The following is an 8,201-nucleotide window of genomic DNA, read 5'->3' as shown; positions in this document are numbered from 1 at the left end:
AGAAGTCTGATATCAACCTGATTCTTGTTTGTATGCATGTGATTTGCTTTTCTCACTAGTAGGCCTTTAGAATGTTCTCTTTGTCTTCGATGTTCTCAAATTTCACCATAATGAATTTAGTTGTAAGCATTTTTCTAGTGTTTTCTTGAGTTCTTTAAATTTGGGGTCTTACATTTTACTTTCATTCTTGGTCATTATTTCTTCCAATAGTTCCTGCACTGCCCTCCTACACCAATCTACTTTTATCTCCTTCTAGTACTTCTATTATATAGATCTTGACATTTTTACTGCTTTCCTCCATATCTTTTAAACTTTTTTTATGCTCTCTTTAGTCTATTTTTTATGTTTTTCAACCTGGTTTTTTCAACTTACCAATTTGTTCTTTGGTTCTGTTTATTCTGCCACTTAATTTATTGTTTGAGTTGTTTTTTATATCCAGTGTCTCCAAACGGTTTTCCTTCAAATTGCTTTTCCTGCTTCATGTTTTTAATGCCCTCCCTTTCTAATGTTTTCTCTCCTCTCTGAGGATTTTTATTTTACATATTTTAAATTCTTGTTTTATCTGGTCAATCAATTCTGTTTTCTCTTATGTAAGTTGTTTAACTTGTCATTTTCTTTTACAGGACTTTGTTCCTCAGGAGTCTTCTTTAATCCTCCTGGAGTTCATGTTCACTGTGGTCTACCAGGTACCTTGGCTGGTACTGTGTATGTGGGGACAGACAGGCAGAAAGCACAGGGATTAGCTTGTATCCATCTAAATGCATGGGGGAAGAGCATGAATTAGGATGTAGAACCACTGGTATTGTAATCATTCTCTTCTATTTTCCCCTAAACTTGTGTGCCCGTGTGTGTGCACACGTGCTCGCATGCACGCGTGCATGCACACACACACACACACGCACACAGGTGTCTTTTCCCTCAGGGAACCTCCCAGTAAAATCCTGCCACTGCTCTTTCCCCAAGGCTACCTCCCCATATTGTAATTGTCTGACCAATAGTGGGGGGGAGAGAAGACACATAGGGACCAGCTAGCCCACCTGTACCTGTTGTCATCCACCCCTCATCCCAACCAGGATCTACTACTGCCCTGATCTTACTCCATCCTCTGGCTGGAGTTGGGCTGATGTTGCCATTTGCAGCTCCCACAGGGGCCATAGGACAGTCCTAGAAGAATGCAGGGCATACCAAAAAAGCACAAATAGAAAATGCTACTTCCAAACAATCCCCATCACTGCTGTCTGGCTCTCCTTTGTGCTGGGCTGTCATTTCCTCCCCAAACTGGGATTCAACTATATCTGTCTCCCAAAAGATTTCTCACTGTCCTAGGATCCATTAACCAGTCTCTTGTTTTGTGGACTATACAGAGTTGGAGATTAGAGGAGGGAGTCAATACTCTTTTGCTTCACTGGTGCCGATCATAAATAATGTACATTTAAAAACATGGTGTAGGCCAGAAATACTACAAGTGTGTTGGTGTTGTTGCTGCCCAGATCTTCTCCCTTCTGTATTGCACTGGCTCTGCCTCATTTTATTCCTCCTCTGTTGTACTGGCTCTGTCTCATTCTGGGACTTGTTCAGCGTTCCATGCTTGTCTACATGAGGCTGATCACCTCTTTTCTTAGGAGCTCTATCAATCGCTATAGCCAGTGTCGCTCAAAATCCAGTCCTTAACTGAGAGCATTCAATTGTATTCAAATTTGTCTGGTTCAAGGGTTTTTGTCCTGACATCTGGATAGGCTGTGAATATTTTAAAGTTATATGTAAAATTTGTGACTATGTGGAGGGGATTTTTAGCTTTGATCATATATTGAAAAGAATTTGCATACTTTGAAAAGATAAGCATTAATAACCCAATTATTTCCACTTCTATTTGCTATTTCACAAATCTATTAGCTAGAATTCCTGGGGGTGTGGCTCTTCTCTACAAAATGTGGGGACAGATTACCTATAGGAGGAAGAGGAGAGGAAGGCAGTGAACATAGGCAGGTAGCCTAGTGGTGAAAAACATGGACCTGGGGACAAGATTCCCTGGATTTTGAATCCTACCTTAGCCATTTACTAATTGTGTAACCATTGATAAATTACTTAACCTCAGTTTTTGTAAAATGGGCATGAAAAATGGTGATCTTTTTTTAAATTTTTTAATTTAATTTTATTTATTTTTTTATATAGCAGGTTCTTATTAGTCATCAATTTTATACACATCAGTGTATACATGTCAATACCAATCGCCCAACTCATCACACCACCATCCCCACACCCCCGTGGCTTTAACCCTTTGTTATCCATACGTTTGTTCTCTACATCTGTGTCTCAACTTCTGCCCTGCAAACAGGTTCATCTGTACCATTTTTCTAGGTTCCACATACATGCATTAATATACGATATTTGTTTTTCTCTTTCTGACTTACTTCACTCTGTATGACAGTCTCTAGATCCATTCATGTCTCAACAAATGACTCAATTTCGTTCCTTTTTATGGCTGAGTAATAATCCATTGTATATATGTACCACAACTTCTTTATCCATTCGTCTGTCAATGGGCATTTAGATTGCTTCCATGACCTGGCTATTGTAAATACTGCTGCAATGAACACTGGGGTGCATGTGTCTTTTTGAATTATGGTTTTCTCTGGGTATATGCCCAGTAGTGGGATTGCTAGATCATATGGTAATTCTATTTTTAGTTTTTTAAGGAACCTCCATACTGTTCTCCATAGTGGCTGTATCAATTTACATTCCCACCATCAGTGCAAGAGGGTTCCCTTTTCTCCACACCCTCTCCAGCATTCTTTGTTTGTAGATTTTCTGATGATGCCCATTCTAACCAGTGTCAGGTGATACCTCTGTAGTTTTGATTTGCATTCCTCTAATAATGAGTGATGTTGAGCAGCTTTTCATGTGCTTCTTGGCCACCTGTATGTCTTCTTTGGAGAAATGTCTATTTAGGTCTTCTGCCCATTTTTGGATTGGACTGTTTGTTTCTTTAATATTGAGCTGCATGAGCTGTTTATATATTTTGGAGATTAATCCTTTGTCCGTTGATTCATTTGCAAATATTTACTCCCATTCTGAGGGTTGTCTTTTCGTCTGATTTATAGTTTCCTTTGTTTTGCAAAAGCTTTTAAGTATCATTAGGTCCCATGTGTTTATTTTTGTTTATATTTCCATTACTCTAGGAGGTGGATCAAAAAAGATCTTGCTGTGATTTATGTCAAACAGTGTTCTTCCTATGTTTTCCTCTAAGAGTTTTATAGTGTCCGGCCTTACATTTAGGTCTCTAATCCATTTTGAGTTTATTTTTGTGTATGGTGTTAGGGAATGTTCTAATTTCATTCTTTTACATGTAGCTGTCCAGTTTTCCCATCACCACTTATTGAAGAGACTGTCTTTTCTCCATTGTATATCTTTGCCTCCTTTGTCAGAGATTAGTTGGCCATAGGTGCATGGGTTTATCTCTGGGCTTTCTATCTTGTTCCATTGATCTATGTTTCTGTTTTTGTGCCACCATATTATCTTGATTACTGTAGCTTTGTAGTATAGTCTGAAGTCAGGGAGTCTGATTCCTCCAGCTCCGTTTTTTTCCCTCAAGACTACTTTGGCTATTTGAGGTCTTTTGTGTCTCCATACAAATTTTAAGATTTTTTGTTCTAGTTCCCTAAAAAATGCCATTGGTAATTTGATAGGCATTCCATTGAACCTGTAGATGGCTTTGGGCAGTATAGTTATTTTCACAATATAGATTCTTCCAATCCAGGAACGTGGTATATCTCTCCATCTGTTGGTCTCATATTTAATTTCTTTCATCAGTGTCTTATAGTTTTCTGCATACAGGTCTTTTGTCTCCCTAGGTAGGTTTATTCTTAGGTATTTTATTCTTTTCATTGCAGTGGTAAATGGGAGTGTTTCCTTAATTTCTCTTTCTGATTTTTCACCATTAGTGTATAGGAAGGCAAGAGATTTCTGTGCATTAAAGTTGTATACTACAGCTTTACCAAATTCATTGATTAGCTCTAAGAGTTTTTGGGTGGCATGTTTAGGACTCTCTATGTATAGTATCATGTCATCAGCAAACAGTGACAGTTTTACTTCTTCTTTTTCAATTTGTATTCTTTTCTTTCTTTTTCTTCTCTTATTGCCGTGGCTAGCACTTCCAAAACTATGTTCAATAATAGTGGCGTGAGTGGACATCCTTCTCTTATTCCTGATCTTAGAGGAAATGCTTTCAGTTTTTCACCATTGACAATGATGTTTACTGTGGATTTGTCATATATGGCCTTTATATGTTGAGGCAGGTTCTCTCTATGCCCACTTTCTGGAGAGTTTTTATCATAAATGGGTGTTGAATTTTGTCAAAATCTTTTTCTGCATCTATTGATATGATCATATGGTTTTTATTCTTCAATTTGTTAATATGGTTTATCACATTGATTGATTTGCATATATTGAAGAATCCTTGCATTCCTGGAATAAATCCCACTTGACCATGGTGTATGATCTTTTTAATGTGTTGTTGGATTTTGTTTGCTAGTATTTTGCTGAGGAGTTTTGCATTTATATTCATCAGTGATATTGGTCTGTAATTTTCTTTTTTTGGTAGTATCTCTGTCTGGTTCTGGTATCAGGGTGATGGTGGCCTCATAGAATGAGTTTGGGTGTGTTCCTTCCTCTGCAATTTTTTGGAAGAGTTTGAGAAGGATGGGTGTTGGCTCTTCTCTAAATGTTTGATAGAATTCACCTGTGAATCCATCTGGTCCTGGGCTTTTGTTTGTTGGAAGATTTTTAATCACAGTTTCAATTTCATTACTTGTGATTTGTCTGTTCTTATTTTCTATTTCTTCCTGGTTCAGTCTTGGAAGGTTATACCTTTCTAAGAATTTGTCCATTTCTTCCAGGTTGTCCATTTTATTTGCATAGAGTTTCTTGTAGTTGTCTCTTAGGATGCTTTTTATTTCTGTAGTGTCTGTTGTGACTTCTCTGTTTTCATTTCTAATTTTATTGATTTGAGTCCTCTCTCTTTTTTTCTTGATGAGTCTGGCTAATGGTTTTTCAATTTTGTTTATCTTCTCAAAGAACCAGCTTTTAGTTTTATTGATCTTTGCTAGTGTTTTCTTTGTTTATATTTCATTTATTTCTGATCTGATCTTTATGATTTCTTTCCTTCTGCTAACTTTGGGTTTTGTTTGTTCTTCTTTCTCTAGTTCCTTCAGGTGTAAGGTTGGATTGTTTATTTGAGATTTTTCTTGTTTCTTGAGGTAGGCTTCTATAGCTATAAACTTCCCTCTTAGAACTGCTTTTGCTGCATCCCATAGGTTTTGGATCATTGTGTTTTCATTGTCATTTGTCTCTAGGTATTTTTTAAATTTCCTCTTTGATTTCTTCAGTGATCTCTTGGTTATTTAGTAACATATTGTTTAGCCTCTATATGTTTTGTGTTTTTTACATTTTTTTAACTGTAATTCATTTCTAGTCTCATAGCGTTTTGGTCAGAAAAGATGCTTGATATGATTTCAATTTTCTTAAATTTACTGAGGCTTGATTTGTGACCCAAGATGTGATCTATCCTGGAGAATGTTCTGTGCGCACTTGAGAAGAAAGTGTAATTTGAAGTTTTTGGATGGAATGTCCTACAAATATCAGTTAAATCTATCTAGTCTACTGTGTCATTTAAAGCTTCTGTTTCTTCATTTATTTTCATTTTGGATGATCTGTCCATTGGTGTAAGTGAGGTGTTAAAGTCCCCAACTATGATTGTGTTACTGTTGATTTCCACTTTTAGAGCTGTTAGCCTTAGGTATTGAGGTGCTCCTATGTTTTTTGCATATATATTTATAATTGTTATATCTTCTTCTTGGGTTGATCCCTTGATCATTATGTAGTGTCCTTCCTTGTCTCTTGTAACATTCTTTACTTTAAAGTCTATTTTATCTGATATGAGTATTGCTACGGCAGCTTTCTTTTGATTTCCATTTGCATGGAGTATCTTTTTCCATCCCCTCACTTTCAGTCTGTATGTGTCCCTAGGTCTGAAGTGGGTCTCTTGTAGACAGCATATATATGGGTCTTGTTTTTGTATCCATTCAGCAAGCCTGTGTCCTTTGGTAGTAGCCTTTAATCCATTCACGTTTAAGGTAATTATCGATATGTATGTTCCTATGACCATTTTCTTAATTGTTTTGCGTTTGTTTTTGTAGGTCCTTTTCTTCTCTTGTGTTTCCCACTTAGAGAAGTTCCTTTAGCATTTGTTGTAGAGCTGATTTGGTGGTGCTGAATTCTCTTAGCTTTTGCTTGTCTGTAAAGCTTTTGAGTTCTCCATCAAATCTGAATGAGATCTTTGCTGGGTAGAGTAATATTGGTTGTAGTTTCTTCCCTTTCATCTCTTTAAGTATATCATGCCACTCCCTTCTGACTTATAGAGTTTCTGCTGAGAAATTGGCTGTTAACCTTATGGGAGTTGCCTTTTATTTTATTTGTCATTTTTCCCTTGCTGCTTTCAATAATTTTTCTTTGTCTTTAATTTTTGCCAATTTGATTACTATGTGTCTCAGTGTGTTTCTCCTTGGGTTTATCCTGTATGGGACTCGCTGTGCTTCCTGGAGTTGGGTGGCTATTTCCTTTCCCATGTTAGGGAAATTTTAGACTCTAAGCTCTTCAAATATTTTCCCTGGTCCTTTCTCTCTCTCTTCTCCTTCTGGGACACCCTATAATGTGAATGTTGTTGTGTTTCATGTTGTCCCAGAGGTCTCTTAGCTGTCTTCATTTCTTTTCATTCTTTTTTCTTTTTTCTGTTCCACAGCAGTGAATTCCACCATTCTGTCTTCCAGGTCACTTATCCGTTCTTCTGCCTCAGTTACTCTGCTATTGATTCCTTCTAGTGTAGTTTTCATTTCAGTTATTGTATTGTTCATCTCTGTTTGTTTGTTTTTAATTCTTCTAGGTCTTTGTTAAACATTTCTTGCCTCTTCTCGATCTTTGCCTCCATTCTTTTTCCGAGGTCCTGGATCATCTTCACTATCATTATTCTGAATTCTTTTTCTAGAAGGTTGCCTATCTCTACTTCATTTAGTTGTTTTTCTGGGGTTTTATCTTGTTCCTTCATCTGATACATAACCCTCTGCCTTTTCATCTTGTCTATCTTTCTGTGAATGTGATTTTTTCGAAAAATGATGGTCTTTTATACATCATAGGGTTGTTTTGAAATGAAAGGAAATTAAAAAATAAAAAACACATAGCATGCTGCCTGGCATGAAGCATGTAATTGTAATTATTTTTATTACTACTAAATCTGCAAAGTTTCTAATTTAGGGGACTGAGAGGATAATGGTGCCATGAATATTCATCTTTGTCTCTTATATAGGCCTACTCCAGTGTCTTCCACCTCAGAGGAATTCCCAAAAGGTTTGTTGAGTGGGACACAATTGAATCTCTGTGTTGAATTCTGAAAGTCTATTCCAGCCTCTGATTCAATTGGCAAATCTTTTTCAAGCTCACTTTCTGTACTTTAGGACACTCCATTGGATCTCTAAGAATCCAGAAAGTTTGGGAACCAAGCTGGTGCATTCTAAGAGAGGCACAGAAAATCTAGGGAGGTCCATGTTTATGCATTAGCCAAACTGCTCCTTAAAAACACCTATGGGGTAAGAGGGGAGTGGTAGTACCTCTCAGCAAAAGGTGAATCATAAAAGTTTTAAGTAGTCTAAGAGAAAATGTATTTATTTTTAATATTTACCAAATGTAAGTCTATAAACAAGCATTTTGAGTACTTTTTATATTCAGAGATTGCTGTGGGAAAAAAAAGCATTAAAACAGAGAATACCAAGAAATTGAGAACTTGGTTTCTGTCTGTATGAATCAGGATGTGTTGATGAGAAACAGAACCAGTAGGATGTGTGTATATTTGGAAAGAGATTTATTTTAAGGAATTGATTAAAATAATTGCATGATTATGGATCACGTGATTATGGAGGCTGGCAAGTCCAAAATCGGCAGAGTGAACTGGCAGGCTGGAGGCCCAGAGAAGGGCTGATGCTGTGGTTCAAGTTCAAAGGGCATCAGACTGAAGATCCAGGAAAGAGGCAGTATTCAAGGTCAATTCCCTCTTCCTCAGAACAGTCGATCTTTTGTTCTTTTCAGGCCTTTAACTGATTGGTTGAGACCCACCCACACTCTGGAGGACAATCTGCTTCACTCACAGTCCACTG

Source organism: Hyperoodon ampullatus, assembly GCF_949752795.1.
Source record: "Hyperoodon ampullatus genome assembly, chromosome: 11".
NCBI classification, from domain to species: domain Eukaryota; kingdom Metazoa; phylum Chordata; class Mammalia; order Artiodactyla; family Ziphiidae; genus Hyperoodon; species Hyperoodon ampullatus.
This window is presented reverse-complemented; position numbering follows the sequence as displayed.